The sequence below is a fragment of the Mixophyes fleayi genome, chromosome 2, assembly GCF_038048845.1.
Source record: "Mixophyes fleayi isolate aMixFle1 chromosome 2, aMixFle1.hap1, whole genome shotgun sequence".
In the NCBI taxonomy this organism is placed as follows: domain Eukaryota; kingdom Metazoa; phylum Chordata; class Amphibia; order Anura; family Limnodynastidae; genus Mixophyes; species Mixophyes fleayi.
Genome location: NC_134403.1, coordinates 278,110,796 through 278,133,500, shown reverse-complemented (window position 1 = coordinate 278,133,500; position 22,705 = coordinate 278,110,796). Strand labels below are relative to the sequence as shown.

At 40.7% G+C, this 22,705-nt stretch overlaps 2 protein-coding genes across 2 annotated transcripts in view; both read left to right on the top strand.

Moving 5' to 3' along the window:
- Window positions 1-22,705, top strand: part of PPM1J (protein phosphatase, Mg2+/Mn2+ dependent 1J) — a 315,203-nt gene that overhangs the window by 181,212 nt on the left and 111,286 nt on the right. The window lies entirely within an intron of this gene.
- RHOC (ras homolog family member C) overlaps window positions 9,683-22,705 on the top strand; it is a 42,818-nt gene continuing 29,795 nt past the window's right edge. The window contains exon 1 of the mRNA XM_075196259.1: window positions 9,683-9,872. The gene's annotated coding sequence lies outside the window, so the exon portion shown is untranslated. The remainder of the gene's footprint in view (window positions 9,873-22,705) is intronic.

Genomic DNA, 22,705 nt, shown 5'->3' with positions numbered 1-22,705 from the left:
TGCATCCGGGGGCTGAACCGCGATTTGCAAAGGTGGGTTCTGCAATCAGACCCACAAACTTATGAAGAGCTTGCCACTGTGGTAGAAAGGTTTTGTGCGCTACAGCAAATGACTAAAGAACCTGCATTTGTGCCAAAGCCGCTGCCTCGCCAAAAGCCAGGTTTGACAATCCTTGCTATAGGGCCCAATGGCAAAACTGCTACGGACAGAGGGCCAGGTGCAAAGCTGTCTAATCTGAAGTGTTTTGAATGTGGTGAGCCAGGCCACTTTAAGGCAGAGTGTCCTAAACTACAGGAACCCATGGACTGTTCCGTGGCACATATTGGGCCTGCTTTTCTAAGCTGTTTTACCATGAGTCCTACATCAGGAAGTCCTTGTTTGTTCCGGGTGACTGTGCTAATCAACCAAAAACTTGTTCTGGCCTTGGTTGACTCGGGGAGTGAACTTTCATTGGTTTCCAGCTCTGCCTTACCCGAAACCATAACTTCTCGGTTGCCCAAGATGAAGGTTCTTTGCGTACATGGCACGACAGAGGAGTATGAAAGAACAATACTACCAGTCACACTCAAAGATAAAACTGTTATGGTGGTAGCTGCCATAGCACCTAAACTCCCATATCTACTCATTTTGGGGCGAGACTTCCCACTGTTTAATGATGTCCTCGGTGAGCGCATCCGGCCGGACATGCCGGCAATTGATGCAAGTGTCGGAATCCCGGTCTTAAAGGAACCGCCTAAGAATCCACAACATCTGGGCATCGATCTTTGGGAACCGCCAAACCGGAATGCCACCCTGGGAGTCACAGCAGGAGTTCCACAAAAGCATCCACCTGCGGGGAGACGTGCACAGTCCAAACTAGCATTGGTCGGTGATGTCGCAGATGAGCCCACCCCGCCTGTCAGTGAGGATACAGACTGGTCCGCAATACCAATTTTGTTTCCTCTGCAGGACTTTGCTCGAGACCAACTTAATGATGCCACTTTGGAACATGCCTTCAAAAGTGTGACTGAGGTAAATGGGGTAGCGAAAGCCGCCCAGCCTGCAGAAGGTATACCATATTTTATTGTTAAAAATTATTTCCTGTATAGAGTTGTTAATGTACAGGGGGAAAAAGTAGAACAATTAATGGTTCCTCAGGTCCATGTACCCCTACTATTAAAAGCAGCACACACACATGTCTGTGAGGGACACCTAGGGGAGGATAAAACACGGGGACGAGTTCTGCTTAGGCTTTACTGGCTCGGTGTACACATGGCAGTGAAAAAGTATTGCCGGTCCTGTCCCATTTGTCAGAGAACCTGTCCCAAACCCATGTACAGGGCACCTCTCATTCCAATACCAATAGTACAAGTTCCCTTTGAACGGATTGCTATGGACCTTGTGGGGCCACTGGAAAAATCCGCACGTGGGCACCAATATATACTAGTGGTGCTTGACTATGCAACCAGGTATCCAGAGGCAATTCCCCTACGAAACATAAAGTCCAGCACCATAGCTAAGGAACTTGTATTGATGTTTACACGCTTGGGAATACCCAAAGAAATTCTTACAGATCAGGGTACTCCATTCATGTCTAAACTGATGAAGGACATGTGCCAGTTGCTAGGGGTTACGGCACTTCACACCTCTGTATACCATCCACAGATGGCTTGGTGGAACACTTTAACCGCACCTTAAAGCACATGCTCAGGAAAGCAGTGGCTCAAGAGAAAAAAGATTGGGACACTCTTATTCCCTATTTGATGTTTGCCATGCGTGAGGTACCTCAAGCTTCAACAGGGTTTAGTACCTTTGAGTTATTGTTTGGGAGACAGCCCAGGGGTATCTTGGATATGTTAAAAGAAGGGTGGGAGCAGCAAGGTCCCAGGGAGCCAAATCTGGTCCAATTTGTGTCCCAAATGTATGAGAAGCTAGGAAAGATAGGGCCATTGTGCAGCAACATGTAAAAGAGGCTCAGGAACGACAGAGAAAAGTTATGATAAAAGTGCTGTTGTTCGATCTTTCAAGCCTGGGGACAAGGTCCTAGTCCTGGTTCCCACCCAGGAAAGCAAACTTTTCGCCCATTGGCAGGGTCCATATGAAGTTCTAGAGGCTGTCGGTCCTGTCAATTACAGAGTCCGCCAGTTAGGTAGGAGAAGGGAGGAGCAAATATATCATGTTAACCTCCTTAAACCTTGGCATGATGAGGAAACCTCTCCTCAGGTAGTGAGTACTGCCATTGAAAAGTCTGAAGTGCCCATAGAGCCAGCTTTGTCCATTCAGCAGAGATAACAGACTGAAGAAATTATTCGCCGGAACAGGGATGTCTTCTCTTCCATTCCTGGGCGCACTACCTTAATCGAACACGACATTGTCAATGCGCCAGGAGTCATTGTAAAGCAGAAGCCGTATCGTATTCCAGAAGCCAGACGGGTGGACGTGAGAAAGGAGGTCGAGAATATGCTCCAGTTAGATGTGATTGAAGAGTCCACTAGTGAGTGGAATAGTCCCATTGTGCTTGTCCCGAAACTCAATGGGACAATTAGGTTCTGCAATGACTTTAGGTGCCTAAACAGTATGTCGCAGTTTGATGCCTATCCGATGCCACGTGTGGATGAACTAGTGGAAAATCTTGCTGGTAGCAATTATTTAACAACCCTTGATCTAACAAAGGGTTATTGGCAAGTTCCCCTGACTTCCACGGCCAAGCCAAAGACTGCATTTTCCACCCCTGATGGTCTCTATCAATATAAAGTCCTACCCTTTGGGTTGCATGGGGCACCTGCCACCTTCCAAAGGGCCATGAATAAATTGCAACGACCTCACACAGCTTATGCAGCCGCTTACTTGGACGATATAGTGATTTATACCCCAGACTGGGGATCAAATTTAGCCAAAGTTGAGGCGGTCTTAGCTTTATTAAGGTCAGCAGGGTTAACAGCTAACCCAGAGAAATGTGCCATAGCCATGAGAGAAGCCAAATATTTGGGGTACGCTGTTGGTCGAGGGCGTGTAAAACCCCAGCTAGACAAAGTGGAGGCAGTCAAAAATTGGGCAAGACCAGAAAAAAAGTCGCAGTTAAGAACCTTTTTAGGCTTAGTAGGTGGTTTGTAAGCCACTTCGCCACTAGAACTGCTCCACTTACGGACATGTTAAAAAAAGTTGTCCAGATAGATTAACTTGGTCTGATTCTGCAGAAACCGCCTAGTCTGATCTTCGGTTAGCTCTTTGTTCCTCCCCAGTTCTACAAGCACCGGATTTTACCCGGAGGTTCTTCCTCCAAACTGATGCTTCTGGTGTAGGCTTAGGTGCAGTCTTGTCACAGGAGAAGAATGGAGTAGAAAATCCTGTCCTGTACCTAAGTCGTAAGTTGCTTCCAAGGGAACAAAAATATACCACTGTGGAGAAAGAATGTCTTGCCATAAAATGGGCTACAGAAGCTCTGCGCTATTATCTCCTAGGCAGAGAGTTCACCTTAATAACAGACCATGCACCATTGAGATGGATGCAGAGCAACAGGGAGGTAATTGCCAAGTTCTCAGTAGAACATAGACCTGGGATTCTGCACAAGAATGCAGATGCATTGTCACGAAAATATGCGCTCCTCACGAAGTCCGCGTCCCCCAACTTGGAGACGCTAGGGGGAGGGATATGTAACAAAGGGAGGCATTTATCTGACAATATGCAAAGAAAACATACAAGCAGAGTAAGACATTGGTGCACCTAGATTCAGGTTAAGCCAAGTAAAGACTTATGTGTAGTTTAAAGTTGGTTAACTTACATGATTTAAAAGCTGCTTCCTCTCAGCAAACAGACAGGGTGTGTCTGGTCGTTGAAACAGAGCCAGTGATGGGCGTTCTCTCTTAAAGAAAAAGTGGGTGTGTCACCTGTCCATCAAGCTAACGCTGGGGGAGGAGTATCATGTATAAAAGCTTGTTTGTGCCATTTGTTCACTGAGACCAACGCTGGGAAAGCTGGCTGATCCTGAGAGAGAGCTGGTCTATGTATAGCTAGTGTTTAGGGTCTCCATGATTGCTGTGCAAGTATACAGTGCCAAAACATTTACCATCCTGACAATAAAACTACATAAAAAGGAAGAAGTTGTTCGCGTGTGCTCCTGCAGTAGCGGGCTCTTGCCACAATATATATATGACATGATAATCTGGCCACACAGTATGGAGCCCGCAATGGGCTAACATTGGTGCAAGTCATCAAACTTTGCAAGGACAGATGTCTTCTATGCAAATGTAAAAGGGATTGTATGCAGTGATGGTTAGGTTTTAAGATGTTCTCAGGGATTTATAGAGCTGAGCCATTGAATGTGGCCGTGATTTTGATATTAATAAAAGGAGCATTGGCTTGGTCTACTGTATTGATAGAAAGACAGGGTCCACTAATGAATTCTTTTGCGACTGTTGTTGGTTATTTATAAAAGTGTTTTTCCATATGCTCATGCTGATTCTTTTCTGTCTAATTTGGAAGTTTTGGAAAATGTAATGGAGTTCCACCAATGGATTGAAGATACCAAATGGAACATGGCAGCTAAGAAACATCAGTTTGGGTTGGGCCTTAATGACAATATTATGGATGAATTGGCATGAAACGATCCATCTGAGAATCTCGATAGCTTAATGGACCACGACATTACTAATGATACTAGAATGATTGAGCATGTTCAAGAAAATTGTAGGTGCAATAGACATCAGTTCTTTCTTAAATAAGTTTTGCATCATTGCAACCTTTGATTATGAGCCCTCCTGATCCCTATATAGAACCTATGCAAGTGGGCAATATTTATAGCCCATTTCAGAACAAGAAAATTTAATTTGTGTTTGTATTGTGCGATTCCTGTGCATTATCTGGTGGAGTGCCCACTTCGAAAGAAAAAGAATTTGCCAGGCAACAATTGGACCCAGCCAATTTAAAAAGAGGTGGTCTTGGTTATGCTAAAGCTCTTTCCCTTTGGATAAATCAGTTGAGCCCTGTCTCTAGCATTCCATAATTTTATCTTGTTATTCCTTTGTCTTTGGAAAAAGGAACGTTATCAAATTTCACTTGCACATTAGTGGATTTGTGTTCTTTTGTGTTAATTACAGCTGTGGGTGCCTCTGTCCACCAAGCAGGTTGCCTAGTAACAGCAACCAGCGTCTTGTAACCAATCAGATGGCAGCAGACCCACTCATTGGTTCTTCAGCATTTAAAAACCAGTTCCTTTCTACCATCTGTGTTAGTGATCATTTAGTCTGTACCAGTATGCTGTCTCTGTATATCCTGTATTGATCTTGTGTTGTGACCTGAACCATGTATTGGATTCTGCTTCTTTCTTCTGCACTTGACCTTAGCTTGTCTTGGATTTGCCATTAGCCTCTGCTCCCCTGATCTCAGCCTGTTTTCCAGACTAGTTTTTAACCTTTGCCTGCCCTTACCTTGGCCTAAATACCAAACTTGCTACTAATCTCTGCCTGTCTTGATCATGGGATGATTACCAGACTAGCTATTGACCTATGCCTAGCCTGCCCTTGGTCTGCTTATTAGACATTGCCTGCAACTTGCCTTTCAGACTTGAGCCTGTTTCTCGGATCCTTATTGTCACCACCTTCCTCATTCTGTATCCTGTTCAACTTAGCATCATTTAGACTTAATTAGCCACTAATATAAAGAGTTAAGAACTACTGAGTTCTCTGGAACATATTGTGTTGCCTGGAAAGACAGCTGCTATAGGTCAGGACCTCATGAAGTGGTTCTAGGGGGTTTAGTATTTCAACCGATTTTGCTTTACCCATGGGACATTATATTGGATAAAATGCCCTTATTGAAACTTCCACGACTACAAAATATCTGACAGCACGTTCTCCAACCAGTCGTTGTCAGGTGAAGGTAGGACACTTCAAAATCGCACTTCTCCTATCGAAGAAAGTGTTGTCGGATTTCTGCTACTCGATCATTAGTACCCAACCCGTCTTTGGCATCCTTATTTTGTCAACAGTATTGTTTAAAATCACAAGAAAAGAGTGCTGAGTTGGCTATGTCTATTTCCATGGAATACAAATTGCCTTCACAGTAGCAACATTCTTTAGATGTGTTTGATCAAAAACAGGGCAATGATATTGTGGCTTGCAACTGTTTGTGGATAATCGTGCTGACAGTGACATTTCTATTCAAAATAGATATCCATTGCCACTAATCACAGATTAGATAAATTTGAAGCTCCTACAATTGGGTGCAATAAATATATATATATAGAGAGAGAGAGAGAGAGAGTTAACCCCTTCCATGATTTTCCTATGGAAATTAAATGCCAACTGTTTCCAGCTTCCTATTATGGAGAAAAGGAGGGGGGATATTGGGGAAGCAAGGTGCTGTCATTCTTTAATCACCCGGTCCCAGACCCTACCAGATTTAATTAGGACTTATCTGGCTATGCTTAAGAACTAAAAAATACAATTATCATGTACATCTAGAATCAACACAATAACCAACAGTACAGTCATTTACACACACGCACTATCAATGAATGCCACTTGTGTACCTATACCTACCTGTTTTGTAGTACACGTTCCATTGAGAATAAAGTTCAAGGGATGGGTTACTTACTATGCATCTGTCTGCTAGTTGCATAGGGAACCCTGTGTCCATGTCAGTTGGTAATCTGAATTATGCTTCTTTCCAAAGGGCTACAGGTCCTGTATAAGAGATAAAAGTTGGTCATGATTATGGGGAAGACTTCCGTTCAAGACTAGATGCTCCCTTGCAGTTTATATCCAACCAAAAAGGGAAAGAATATTAGGGAAATGTACTTGTCTTGCACGGGTCAACAAATAATAAAAATCCAGTGCACCAGCGTGTGAAAGTGCATGGGTGCGTTCACAAGATGCTAACGCAGATTGCTGAGAGATGAATGTCCATGAAGCTGAGTCCATACTTGAGGAGACATATTCATCTCATCACATTTAACATCATGTCTCATTGATGCCAACAACTGCACTGCTTCTATTTAAGGCACCTAGCCTATGACCTCAGCTAATGATCTCAACCAGTGCTCTCCCCAATCCTGACCTTGGTTTGTGACCTGGGTGTGAAGAAACTCTGAATAAAGGAAGGATAAGATTACTGCAATACACAGGAATAGATTCCAAAGACTGGATCTCCCTAAAGGCAACATATGTTGAGTTAACAATGCAAGCCCAGAGCAAGTGTAAGAAAAACCAGAGATGAAGTCATGCAAGAGTATATAGGAAAGCCAGTAGAGTAGTCCAAATATGTCATAGTTGAAGAGAAGACAGGAACTAAATGCTGAAATCTTGACAAGCAGCACAATAATTTAGCACAGTTGCTTTATCTGTAGTTTTGAGGCCCAGGTCAATTATTTTAATCCCTATCTGTGTCTGACAGGTCATACTCCTGTCTGCTGTCTGTAACAAGCAGTGTTATAGCACCCAATATCTTTAGACTGGAAACCAGCATAGAGCTGTAACCAAGCACAGCTAAAATGTTGGGGAGACAGTGATTGCTCAATGTGCAAGTTATATATTTGTACAGATATCCAACTGACATTCAGAAATAAGCAAATATATCTGTGTTTACCTCTATGATAATTATATTTTATTAAACATGACTCAAGAATGACTCTTTATATTGAAACATCCTTGAACAATATAATCCCATCAACACTACGCAGTGGTGTGTCTTACGCATCAAACATTCCGAACATAGTACATCAAGAAAAGCATTTCTCTATAGTGAAGCAACTTACCATGTGCAATACTTCTTGATGAAAATTAAGTATGGACAAATGATTCAAACATTCTTGTGGCATTGAATTGTAGCTATATGTTGCTTGCTGTCAGTGAGGAGTGGCATAACAGTTTGTGGTCTTGCCCATGGGCAGCGTGAGTCAGAGGACTGTGCATTCATTTTACCGAGTCATAGTGCATTTTTTCTTTTTGAGTTGTAGCACAGCTGTGGAGGAGATGGGGGTGACAGGCAGTAACTTCCAAAAGTTGGGGGGGACTTCAAAAATTTAATGGGAGCATTACATTAAGCATATGAACCAGCACCCTTTAACCAGTAATCAACACCCTTGGACCAGCATCTTGCACCTTTGGACCAGTAATCAGCACCAGCTGAGCAGTGTTCAACACAATTTGAGCAGAAACCTAAATTCTACTGTTATTTTAGGCACACATGGGCGTTGAAGTTTAAAGCATAGATAAAACATTGTGCTTTGTCCTCACTTAACAAACTCTTAGAAGCAAGTCCATTAATGTGTCTCAAAGTTTCTCTGCAGCATAGTGTACTATACACTTAATCAGTGCTCCCAGGTAACTCAATTGTATTTTACCAAATTTTATTACAGGTGAACGCTGCAGGCAACATGGGAAATTGAAGCAGCTTAAAGGGAAGGGAACACTTGTCAGTTACTGTGTGTGTACAAGTCCATTCACTTATATTTTTTCTGGCCTATCAGCAACAAAGCTCATTAAATAGTCCCTGAGAACGTGCTTTAAACACTTTAAAATAACATACGTTTTTGAGGCCTTAAACACTTGACTTTCATTTTCAAATAAAACCAATTAGATAATTCAGTTTGTCAATTAGTGTCTTAATAGTACCAGAATGTCCCGCTTCTCACCACTTTAACTTCCTAGACCAGTGGATCCCAAACTTTCTCAGTTCGAGGCACCCCTACGGTCTCAATAATTTATTCAAGGCACCCCTAAGCCAAAATAATTACCAAGTAGTCCCCTGCCTTGCTTACCACCGGCCCTGGCTGCGGCACCCCTGGGAGATCGCTGTGGCACCCCAGGGAGCCGTGGCACACAGTTTGGGAACCATTGTCCTAGACCTTAGGCTACTGTAGCCCATATCTATTGACCAATGACAAATTGTCATTCATCTGTGATGGATTTGTTACACTGGGAATAACTTTTTATTACATTTAAAAAAAAAAAAATGGTTTATGTTATATATTGCTTCTTTTACAAGACAGCAAGGAAATATTTGTTATGGCAGATTGGAAAAACATTAGTTTATGTGCATTATATAGAGAGAATCAGGTAACATATAAAAAAGTATATATTGTTGCCCTTATTTTCTCAGCTACAGGTCCGAAAGTAATAATTTGTATCTATTTAATTAATTTAAAGGATCTGCCTTGTACTCTGTGACTGTCTAAAGCCATCTTTCCAACCCAGCTTATTTCAATAAGAGAAAAGTGGAAAAACAGAAATACAGGGAAAAAGGATATTGAAAGGTTGGTATAAAGCAATGAAGTGATTGGAGACTGCTGAGTACATCTGTACAGACAGATCAAGAAAAATGTTCTTTATGTTTACAAAATAAACCTTAAAATATGGAAAACATTAACATTATCGAGTAATTCCAACAGTAACTATTGTGTCAAATGCTTTATTTTATTATACAAATATATAATGGCACTTTAAAGTTCTAATGTGTTTTGAGACATCAAATTGCTGTGAATACACCTAAGTATCTAGTTATTTAAGTGCGTTTTTTAAGTTGTTTAACTCGCATGCATATTTTAAAATAATAACATGGACAATTTCCAGCGCTAAACAGGTTAATTAGTTTTTTCGTTCTATTTTTTTTTTTCTTATCCACCTCCTCTCCCACAATCCTTTGACAATGATGTCATGGTGAACCCTGAGGGGGTGGAGGATTTGATTCTTCCTTTAGCACAGAGCTGCCCCTCCTTCCTTCACTGAAGCCTGCAGTCTAGAGAGTAGGGGTTGGAAGACTGCCTGTCAGTTCCACTGTTCAGACATTAGCTCTCACATATTCAAGCACAAGACACTGCAGTCTTCCCTGGGCAGGGAAAGCGAACCGGTCGTTCCAAGAAAGCAAGACATAGGCACAGCTGGTGGAGGCTTAAGGTAAGGTAACTAAATGTGCCCCTAGTCATCCCGAATCGGGATTGCCCCGGGGTGTCTGAGAACAGTCTGTTAACCCCTAGTAAGCTCAGGGGGCATGTACCACACCTTTACATGAATAGATCAAGTCAACATAAGATGTGGGGACAGTGTTGTTTCTTTTGCTACCTTTTTCCATTTTATTCTTTCATTTCTCTAGGTCTATGCTAAAGTTAGTTGTTTTTTTGTGTGTGCCTTTCTACAAGTTTCTTCTTAAGCTATATATTTGTAGTTGTTAAAATTATTTCAGTAGTTCAGTTTGAAAAGATGAATTTGTATATTTTTGCCTTGTAATTTTTATTGGTATCCACAGGTTGTGTACTGTTTACATTGTGCAGACCCAGAGCAGGTTATTATGCTCCGTCTAATTAATTCAAATAGTACAAGATTCTTAAGGTGTGTGATGTATGGTATTTATATAGTCCTAATTCTAAGCACTGACTCATTGTGTACATTCATGGTGTGAATTATATACTTCTACAATTAACAAGTTATATTTTATTTTTTACTTGGCTAAAATGGCCAAGAATACAACTGCTCTGTGTGTGATACCTTTGCTCTATTTAAATATTAACTTGACTCGTTATGGTAGTGATCATTATGCCTGATAGGATGTTTTTGTGCTCTGACACTTTGTAGCTACTGTTATGGGGACTGTGCACACACCCTTCTACTGATGTAAACCTAGTGTTTATCTTAAACCAGTTTGCCTTGTGGTGACGGAGAGAGGGACAGGAGTGTCTTGTTAAGAGGTGGCATCCAGGGTGATTGAAAGGGTGGGGAAGTGGGTGGTAAAAGGATTTGAAAGCAGTGGGGAGGGAAGAGGGTGTGAGTTGTGCTTTAGAGACAATCGGCTTGGGAAGCTCGGTTTTAGTTTCCATGGAAACCAGTTTAAATAAGTTGTTTTTTTTAATTTTGTTTTTTCCCCCTCAGATCTCATTATTGTCTAATAATGGGTATTGTTGCTGACAGATTTTACTGTTACATGAAGCCTTACTGTTCAATATTTTTATTTGTTTTGCGCTGTTTCTAAAATATTTACAAGTCCTTTTCCATAGCCAGCAATATTACACCAGGACATACATTGATGAACACAAGTATCAATTTTGCTTCAAATATATTACTGCTGTTTAGCACAATAAATTCTATAACATGAAGGCAAACCTTTTGTTTTAATTATACAATACCTAAAATAAGTCAGTTGTTAAAACTAAATGACATGGACCAAATATCCTTGTGCGTTTTGGCAAAAAGTTTTGAAGTGGTAGGCAGGGGGCTTGGTGCTTCACTCCCCACATAGCCTGTCCCATTTCAACCTGATTGGGATGACACCCGGCTGTTCATAGTGCCACATAACACTCCGTGTAGTTGCGTTGGAACGCTTGGCCAGTAGTGGGGGGCAAGCAGTTGTGTCAGGCTTGCCTTTATGTGGGCACGGTAACATTCCATGAACTGTTAGCTGTGTGCTTGCGCCCCTTCCTGTGACCATGGCCACCAACATAGTTAGGGATACCCCTATCCATCTCCTGCACAGAGTTGGGTGTATAGTATTGTGCAAGAGAGGCAGAAGGATAGCCACTTCCCCTTTGTGATTAATATTCTGGGTGGGAATGTTCCAGTGCCTGTGTGTCCAAGCTCCTGACCCACCCTGAGAATAAACTGTGGTACCTAAACAATCTGTAACCATTTCAGTGGCTGACCTTTGGGGAGTTAAGGCAGTGGACAGCAGACCCATTGTTTGCTGTTATTGTCTTGTACTGGTGGTTTAAGAGACAGTGGCTTGGCCAATGTTATTGCAAGGAGAATAACTACCACGCTGTCCTTTGCTTTACTAACATTTCACCCCATTCCAGCAGTATTTCGTTTTTGACCCCAAGTTCTGGGATGTTTTATTTGTTGATTTTGATGAAGAGGGAGGAGGGGGAGACTAGCACACGCAAAACTGCAGTGGTAAATCCGTTTAAGCCTGGTTGTTTATATTACTCTTTTACTATATATAAAAATATAAAGGATGTTAGGACACTGCCCTGTCTTTTCTTTACAGTTTCGTTAAAAACTAACATTTAATTGGGTCCACCATCCATAACACAAACCAGTATAGGCACCCTAATAGTTCTAGGATGCTAAGTGCACCTATAGGACAAAAAGTTCAAATAGCAAAGTATTCACAGCGCTTCACTTTTTCCACATTTGGTTATGTTACAGCCTTATTCCAAAATGGAATAAATTCCTTTTTTCCCTCTCAAAATTCTACACACAATACCCCATAATGACAACGTGAATTTTTTTTTTTTTAGATTTTTGCAAATTTATTAAAAATAAAAAACTAAAATCACATTTACATAAGTATTCACAGCTTTTGCTCAATACTTTGTTGATGCACCTTTGGCAGCAATTACAGCCTCAAGTATTTTTGAATACAATGCCACAAGCTTGGTACACCTATCTTTGAGCAGTTTCGCCCATTCCTCTTAGCAGCACCTCTCAAGCTCCATCAGGTTGGATGGGAAGCGTCGGTGCACAGTCATTTTCAGATCTCTCCAGAGATGTTCAATTGGATTCAAGTCTGGGCTCTGGCTGAGCCACTCAAGGACATTCACAGGGTTGACCTAAAGCCACTCCTTTGATATCTTGGCTGTGTGCTTAGGGTCTTTGTCCTGCTGAAAGATGAACCGTCGCCCCAGTCTAAGGTCAAGAGCACTCTCTGGAGCAGGTTTTCATTCAGGATGTCTCTGTACATTGTTGCATTCATCTATCCCTCTATCCTGACTAGTGTCCCAGTTCCTGCCGCTGAAAAACATCCCCACAGCATGATGCTGCCACCACCATGCTTCACTGTAGGGATGCTATTGGCCTGATGATGAGCGGTGCCTGGTTTCCTCCAAACATGACGCCTGGCATTCACACCCAAGAGTTCAATCTTTGTTTCATCAGACCAGAGAACATGGTCTGAGAGTCCTTCAGGTGGATTTTGGTAAACGTCAGACGGCCTGCCATGTGCTTTTTACTAAGCAGTGGCTTTCGTCTGGCCACTCTACCATACAGGCCTGATTGGTGGATTGCTGCAGAGATGATTGCCCTTCTGGAAGTTTCTCCTCTCTCCACAGAGGAATGCTGTAGCTCTGACAGAGTGACCATCAGGTTCCTGGTCACCTCCCTGACTAGGGCCCTTCTCCCCCGTTCGCTCAGTTTAGACGGCCGGACAGCTCTAGGAAGAGTTCTGGTGACTTCGAACTTCTTCCATTCACGGATGATGGAGGCCACTGTGCTCATTGGGACCTTCAAAGAACCAGATATTTTTCTGTACCCTTCCTCAGATTTGTGCCTCGAGACAATCCTGTCTCGGAGGTCTACAGACAATTTCTTTGACTTCATGCTTGCTTTTTGCTCAGACATGCACTGCCAAGTGTGGGACCTTATATAGACAAGTGTGTGCCTTTGCAAATCATGTCCAATCAACTGAATTTACCACAGGTGGACTCCAATTAAGCTGTAGGAACATCTCAAGGATGATGAGGATGCACCTGAGCTCAATTTTGAGCTTCATGGCAAAGGCTGTGAATACTTATGTACATGTTATTTCTTAGTTTTTTATTTTTAATAAATTTGGAAAGGTCTCCCAAAAACTTTTTTCACATTGTCATTATGGGATATTGTGTGTAGAATTTTGAGGGGAAAAAATGTATTTATTCCATTTTGGAATAAGGCTGTAACATAACAAAATGTGGAAAAAGTGAATACTTTCCGGATGCACTGTATATGTTAATTGCATTCAGTGGGACTTCACTGGTCCTGTCCTTGTGTGTAAATCCACCAATTTGCAGTCTACGTCATCAACATTTATTTATATAGCGCCAGCAAATTCCGTAGCACTTTACAAATGGGGATAAACAATAAATAAACAATACTGGGTAAAGCAGACAGAGGTAAGAGGGCCCTGCTTACAATCTATGGGGATCATTTCTCTCAACAAGGAGACCAGCAAGCCAATCACACTAATCCAAACTCTGGAATTTTATTGCTCCGAAGTGATATGTTAAAGCTAAAGAAACATTCTCTCTTAAGCAATGCTGAACAGCTTTATTAAGTATAAACAGATCCACATCCCAAAGAGCCTTGAGTCCCAGCTGTCTCTCAGGTACATGAGCTGAAAGCTCCCTGAGGATTGGGGGTGGCAGGTAAAAAACAAGAAAGAAACGGGCATAAGAAGGGCTGACAAGTGTCAGTTTGTTTCTCGGGGAGGGGGGGGAGCTCTCCGTAGTCCGAGCAGGTGAAGTCTGTGTGTGTGTGCGCAATGGTATTGGTAGTTGGGGCTGTGAGAATGACTACAGCTCATACTTGGCACTGTGGTCCAGAGGCCTTTAACTGCACAACTGAACACCGTGATTTAGGCACATTATTCTTTATCCATTTAATACGCTTCTTAATGTCAAAAAGGTGCTTTTGTAACTTCCAGTCTAGTTCACACCATAAACCTTTATACAGGCAAAATACAGTTGAGGGTATGGTTTAGATACCCTTAAAACCTTGTACATATGGGGTTTAATTTCGAGCATTAAATGTGTGTTTTTGGAGTTCTATGGGGACACGCATGAAATACATTGTACATTATGCTGTGGGGAAATTCTGAGATGCATTAATGAACACCCATCGAACACTGTTACAGTGAGTATAAGGTACAAGGTTTTACCTAGACTTTTTTAATAACATTGTTTTTCAACACCCGGATATGAGTCTTTTAAAGCTCATGACTGCTGCTTCTTTCCATAAGTTAACAAATGCATAATGTTTACAAGGAAATCCGGCCAAGCATGTTTAAGGTTTCGTATGAACCATTGAAGATCTCTGAAGTGAAAGACTTGGATAAATAGATTATCTAGGAGCTATTATAAATGTAATTTATAGGTTATGATTGTTAATTGACAGCTGTAAGGTTCCTGCAGAATACTTACCTTCTTTCTACCAATGCTATTGCTGTCTTGGCATACTGGGCAAACAGCTTGAATCAATGACTGACTACATTTATCATTGCAGTCTCTGGTATCTTCATCTTTGTGTAGGCCAGTCATACTGGATAAAGTGGCTCGCCCAAACTACCACAGGCAGTCAAAAATAATTTTAGCAAAAATATAAATTACAGAAAGAGCAAATGTGTTCTTGTTTGCTCCCTTCTAATTGTATGTACGTAGTGACAAACAGGCTGTGCTCTAGTAGTTTACACTTCAGCAGGGAATAAATAGTGGTACTGTATGTTAAACTGAGACATTTGAACACACCCCAAAAACTTTAGTGTGTGAGAGGACATGATCCATAAATAAGTCAATTGGTGACCAGAAATTCACACTGATTACCCGAGGGCTTGTTCACATATATGCGCTGGGAATATTAGTAAAAAACGCATGAAGACTAATCCTTTAGTGACGCATTTTTAATGTGTTTTCCATGAACTTTTTATGCTCTGTGCTTTTACCAATAGAATATATTGTACCCGTATTGCATATTAATGCATGAGATATGGGTTACGCCATGTTCTAACATTTTAAATGCAGTGTTCAAATTTTAGAATGCAAACTTGTGAATAGCACCTTTTCACTTTAAGCCAAGTTTTAACACACTTTTCATGTGTTTATTAACGTGAAAAGTGCAATATAAGCGGTTAAGTGTAAATGAGCCCTAACTGATCCAATGAGTATGATAGGTGGTTTTGGCCTTTTGTCAAACAACTTAGGACAGTGATTGGAAACCTAATACACCTCAAAGGTGTATCAGGTTGCAACCCTCTAATCTTCAAAATGGCCACATATTACTTTTTTTTTCTGAGGCTTTTTTTTTTTAAAGAAAAAAAAGCCTCAAAATGACTTTGTTACCACATATCAATCATCCCCAAATGCCCCATGTGACTTTTCACATGCCTCTCAGATCCCGGCCCTCCCACTTGCTGCAAAATATTTCCACTAACCCAAAATGATCTACATGCCCTTAGATTACTCCAAAATTCTCTTCAGACTTCCCCCAACTGTCACTCAAGCAACTCGCAGGCTCCTGCATGTCCCCACACATTGGGGTTACCGATGACCACCCACTACTAATCATCATTTTATTTATATAGCGCCAGCAAATTCAGTAGGGCTTTAGGGTTTGGAACAGAGGACATGCAAGAATGATTGCAGAAAAACAGTCAGTAACACAGACCAACACAAATGTTGAGAGATCAGCAGAGTATCAATAAATGTATCTCTGCATAGAGATAATAGTAAAATCCAAAGGAGATTATTAGTTTTCCAACAGAAATGGTATAGATGGAGAAGAACAAAGGACCAAGGACTGAGCCTTGTGGTACTCCCAAGTGATAAATGGAGCGGAGAAGGAATCTAGAGAAACTGTAATTGAAATAGTGTTTTTATATAGGTCGGATAAGAATCGGGATAGGACAGTGTCTTTAAGACCTTGGAATTCAGGAGAATTAGAAGTGATCAAATAATTGACAACCTTAAGCTGGGTACACACTACAGAAATTTCGACCAACTTTTTATGCCGAGCAATTTTACATGCGATCGATGTTCCGATCGCTCGGTCCATGGACTGCATACACACTAGCCTTGTTTAGGACAATAAAGGGAAGAGCGGACGTCCCTTTAGCGACTTTTTACAGCCATGTTGTCGTGAGCAACGACTAATTTCGTACTCACTGTTGTGGATCGGTCGGAAGTTTATACACACTAAACAGCGGAAATGAGATTGGAACGAAAATATTAAACAGTACGACCAACCAAATGAGGCGACAATAGTCCAATTTTGCAGACTTTCGACCATCGTGTCACTGCACACACTGACCCGACTTTTGACTGAGCGGTCGTATGTTGGCTGATTTAGCCGATTATTGGATGAAAACTGTGTAGTGTGTACCCAGCTTTAGGCAATACAGTCTCTGTGGAGTGTTTGGAACAAAAGCCTGACTGAAGAGGGTCCAATAGGTCATAGGTCATGTGAGGCGAGTGTAGGCAATTCTTTTGAGGAGTTAGGTGGGGCATGGGAGCTGACAGATGGGATGATAACTTGAAAGTGTGTTTTGGGTTAGAATCATGTTGTGTGTTTTTTCTTGAATAAGAGTAATGACTGCATGTTTGAAAATAAAGGTGATCTACCAGTAGAGTCAGAGAGAGATTACAGATTTTAGTTCGGTTTGGGATGAGCACAGGAGATGGGGACCTACAAATTTGGAAGGGTATAGGATCAAGAGGACAGGTGGTAGAGTAGGAAGATGATATACTTCATCTTCATTTTTGGGATCAAATGAGGCTGGTGCTATGAAATAATTGAGCTGGTGGTTTACTGAGGAAGATGATACCATTTCAAGTCTGATCCTATCAATCTGGTCATTAAAGTATTTTTAAAGCAAGTTCTTGGGCACTGATCATAGTCAGAGGGTTTGGAGTGGAAGGGTTGAGAAGAGATTTAAGTGTGTTAAAAAGGTGTTTGGCCTTAGAAGTCTGAGCAGAGATGAGAGATTGGAAGTATGTTTGTTTAGCAAACCCAGCGCATTTTGATATGAGTGGCTTAAATCTCATACCTCTAATGATTTCCTCATATATACTGCTATTTACAGTCATCTGCTTTGCGAGAAAGTTTTTGAACATTATGTGTTACTTTAGTGTGCTACGATACGGAGTATGAATGGTTGCTGGAGCCACTAGATCAAGGACTGTTGCTAGGATTTGGAGACAATGAGGTACAGTAATATCAGGGGGAGCTTGTGGTTGATAAGGTGTTGATCTGAGAGGGGGAAATGCGTGTTTAGGAAATCACAAACTGAGCATAGTCTAGAGAAAAGAAGATCAAGGCAGTGGCCATTCTGATGATTAGAGTCGTCAGTCCATTGGGAGAGGGCAAGGGAGGAAGTTAAAGATATAGGTTTGGAAGAACAGGTGGAATGTGCATTATCAATGGGGATGTTAAAATCACCCCTGATGATGGTGGACACTACTAATCTAACAATATAACATTAATTGATTGTAAGAAGTGCTGCATCCTGCATTCAGTTTTTTATTTTCTGTTTTATGTTTTGTACTTGGAGTGGGAACATAGAACTAGGAGCTGCAAGTGAAGACTCGCTGGCCTGTTGGCAGCTGTGGTTTCATCTGTTGCCCATCACTGCCTTAAGGGATGAAAATGATGGGTGAAAATGCACTGCTTTGTATGGCTGATCACCAGTTTCTCTAATATAATCATGGAGGAAGAGGCAATTTAGTGAACAAAAAAAGTCAAATATGCATAAATCCTTAGGATCTAATCTGGAATTAACTTTTAAGTGCAGTATAGTCAGTGGAAACAAATATGGGATACTAGATATTTGTATGTTTTGTAATTTTGTTAGTAGAAAATCCCCAGTGCTAACTGCTTAGATGTAATTTTCATGAACCACTTTCATGTAAAAAATGTGATTTGATATAAACTTTCTCATTTGGAACCCAAACCAGTCCGTTCCTCTTTGGCATTAATCTTGCACCTCTGGTTTTAGCTTTCTGAAACATTGAAATATGATTTAAAGCAGTCGCTCAGATTTAAGGAAGTGCTTAATAACGTTTTATAAAGTTGGTGTGGTTTTTATTTTAACCTTTTTAGCACAGATGTCTGAGCACCAGATTTTCTATATGTCTCTGATTTTTTTTTTTTATTTGTTATATCTTTCACTTTGCCATTGCTAAATCAATATGTAGCTATATGACTAGGATATGGTTTATTATTTTCTCTTTATATAGCGCCACCATATAGTCAGTGCTGTGCAGAGAATATTTGTCATTCACATCAGTCACACTAGGGTCATGTCTAGTCAGTGGCTAATTAAATAACCAGTATTGTTTTTTTGACTTTGGGATGAAACCCACGCAAACACAGGTAGGACATACAAACTCCACCCAGATAGGGCTTTAATTGAAATCATGACCCCAGAGCTGTGAGCCAGCAATGCTAACCACCGGGCTACTCAGGTGTACTGTATACACATACTTGCCAACTTGTGACCCCTGTTGTGATTTGCAGCATTGTGCTGCAGGGACGGGGCTTAATTTACAGCAGCGTGATGTCTCTGCTTCTATGATGTAAATCATGTGTCTTTTTTCCATTAAGGCAGTGTTGGCTAACCTGTGACACTTCAGGTGTTGTGAAACTACAAGTCCCAGCATACCCTTCTAGCAGTAAGCTGCTATATATTGGCAAAGCATGCTGGGACTTGTAGTTTCACAACACCTGGAGTGTCACAGGTTAGCAAACACTGCATTAGGTTATACTGGAAGTGTCCTTGTTTCTTTTTCCTTACATGCTGCAGGGTGTGGATAGAACAAATGCATACATGAAGCGTAACCGTTGAGAATACTTTTGCACAAGAGAGAATTTGTAAATATTACGAAGTTATACAAGTTTTCAGACTAACTGGAATTTTGCTAAATGAATACCTGCCCAAAACATTTAATTTTATGGTATGGACATGATGTCCAATTAGTTCAGAAGAGAAAGCTGCACAGAAGAAAGAAACGTATATTATTTATTTGTTTTCTTCACAGAATTGTGCACAGTTGGTATATACAAAAAAGCTAAATATTTGTACAATGTACTGCAAAACATTTTGCAAAAAAAGTTTTAGTAAATATAAATAAGCTAAAACTGGCTGATCAAGAAATCCAATATGGAAATTATGATAAAGTAAAGAAAATTCCTGCCCATGTAAAATCAAATGTATGGCATCTCAAGCTTAATGGAACAGTACAGAACTGGAATAAAGTTCTGTACTAGGCTTCTTTTGACCCTATGATCCAACTCTCATAGGGATTATTGATTTCTATAGACTAATATGGGAATGAATGTAAGATATGTATTTTGTTTAAATATTGATAGGAAACCATAGATTTATTCTGTCCCAGTTTTTTCCTCCTGTTTGGGTTGAAACATTCAGGTCAAAGCTGCCTGGGTGCATAAGATCTAAAGTTTACAAATAGAAATATCATACCTCAAACGGAACATTTGTGCAAACGTTCTCCTGTATGTGTGAGGTGATATCATGACCATCCCTTGAGTGACCTTTGAACTGCAACCACTCTGAGCTATTCATAAATCCATTACTCTGTATGTGGCTGCTGGGCTGTTCCATCTGAAAGTGGAATTCATTGCTTCTGTGAAGTAAGAAGCTGTAGTCCCTGACAAGGCGTGTTGGCACTGTGTTGCAGCTGACTTTTAATGTCGAGTGAGACCATTTTAAGAAATTAGGCTAGGCACAAGCAAAGCTTAATTTTATAAAACATTAGTTCATTTGCATTTTTTTTTTACAGGAAGCTTGAACAATAAAGTATTTGCTGTCTTTAGTGGTTCTAGCACATGATAACCCTGCACCTACTATTTAAACCCTGTGAAATCTAAGTAAAAGTAATAAATCCATTGAAAATATTTAAAAGTCTCTTGTGAAGGGGTTACAAACAGTTCACCCTGACCCCTCCCTGTATCAGGAGACTTGTGCTTGCCAGTGTTGCACTCCCTATACTTTTAATGCTGTCCTATTTTTGCATTCAGATTTCGTCAGAATCATGGGAACATTGCAACAGGGCAGCTCATATAAGAGGTATTGTTAAAGCAGGTTTAATAATATGGCAGTGGTTGGTGTTTATGTGGTGATCCCTATATGACTTGGCTGCTTGTGAATGTTTCCTTTATATCTATTATAAATATTTAGTAATTATACTACATTTAATATGTTGCATGGAATCTAAGTTGTGGCAATGTTTTAATTAAAAACAGCTTCATTGTGTTCATAAATAGGGTGCCGTTATTAAAAGTTTTGAGAGAAGGAAACATTGATTAAATATATGGACATAAAGTTGAAACAGTCTTTGTACTAATCTCACATCTTCACTGTGCAGCACAAGGCTTGTCTAGATTTATCCAGTCTTGTTCTGGCCCTAGTCGGTATTCATTTTTTTTTTTTTTTTTATTTTTTTTTTTCTTTGTTATAAATTATAGCAGATCATGGTTATTGTCCAGCAGGAATTAAAGGGTGTTAAACTGAAACAGTTGTCTCTGGACTTGCCGACACTTGATCAAGATGGACCAAACTGTCTGGACAATGTTAGGAGCCATGCAAAGAACTCTGCTGTTAAACTATCCATGTGGCTTATCCACATTGTAGGAGTGATTTATCGTTTTAGTGGCTAGTGTCCAATAGACCGTATTCATATTGGCTAATATACAATATGGACTTCCCCATTCCTGATGGTTAATATTTAATACAGACAACCCTGCTTCTTATTCTTCTTGATCAGATCCACTCTTGGTGGAAAATATGCAGTATAAAGCTATTATTTGGGCAGTACGGTAGCTTAGTGTGATTAGCACTTCTGCCTCACAGCACTGGGTTCATGAGTTCGATTCCCAACCAGGGCCTTATCTGTGTGGCATTTTGTATGTTCTCCCCATGTTTACGTGGGTTTCCTTTAGGTGCTCGGGTTTCCTCCCACATTCCAGAAACATACTAGTAGGTTAATTGGCTGCTATTAAATTGACCTTAGTCTCTCTCTATCTGTGTGTGTGTGTGTGTGTATATGTTAGGGAATTTAGACTGTAAGCTCCAATGGGGCAGGGACTGATGTGAGTTCTCTGTACAGTGCTGTGGCATTAGTGGTGCTATATAAATAGCTGATGATGATCATACCTCTTTGCTAATGCAAAATACAGACAATTCCTGATGGTTAGTGTAGAAAGCAAACATCATTTTTACTTGTCACTGACTTTTCTTCAGCCCATTGAATACAGGAAGTAGCACTGTGTGTTTATCCTTCGGCAGTGATCTCCAATAGGCTGCTGGAGTTTACTGTAGGATGAGCAACTGTGAGTTATAACCAATAGAGGCAATTATATTGTTCGTTCAGTATTTTAGATATCCCCAAACATGATGGTGCTGGCCCTGTCACCAATGATGGGTTGTACATGCATTCAGCCAGCTCTCTGATCTCCACATAGGGACAGCCCTTTTTGGGTTCTGAAAAAATATTATTTATTTTCCTGGACTCTCAAAAGATGTGCTAAAATCTAGCATGAAAAAGGTTACTTCATATCAACTGCTATCTCAACAATTCTATCTACTTTGCTGTATGACAGTGTATATAATGTATATTAAGAACTCTAAAAAAATTCTTTGGTTAGTTGGATCTGAAATTACTAATTTTGATACTTTTTTTTTTTTTAACTAGATTCTAAAACCACACTATTGACCCCGCTGTCATTGTTGTACATAATCTTTCTATAAATAAAAAGGGAGGTGCTTCTCGCCGCCACAGTCATGTCTGAAAGGTGGCCTTTTTCTCCAAGTAGGTGACATAAACGCGGAAGGCTTGCATTCTTTCTTTTTGTTTGTGACTGCATTCATCTGATGTTAGACGAGTCTCAATAGTGACTCACCAATTTAAGAGCCAGTTCGAGAAGTTTCCATAACAACCACATAGCCCTTCCAAGATCATTCAGCTCCATTCTATCCAGGTGCAATTCCAAGCATGCTGTAAAAATGTAACTATATTTAACTTTGTTTTGTTTTTTTATTATTCAAGTTCCTTTCCATGTGAGGGGTAGAGTGAAAAACTTGTTGAAGGCAAAACTGTAATACATACTTGCCAACATTTCATTTTTTTTTTCCGGGAGCTGCTAGTAGGAGGTAGGCGTGTAGGGGGCGGTGCCCCGAAAATTGCGTCATTTTAGCCACGCTCCCATTACGTAATGACGCAAATCGCATCATTTAGAGTGGGGGCGGAGCCAAACGC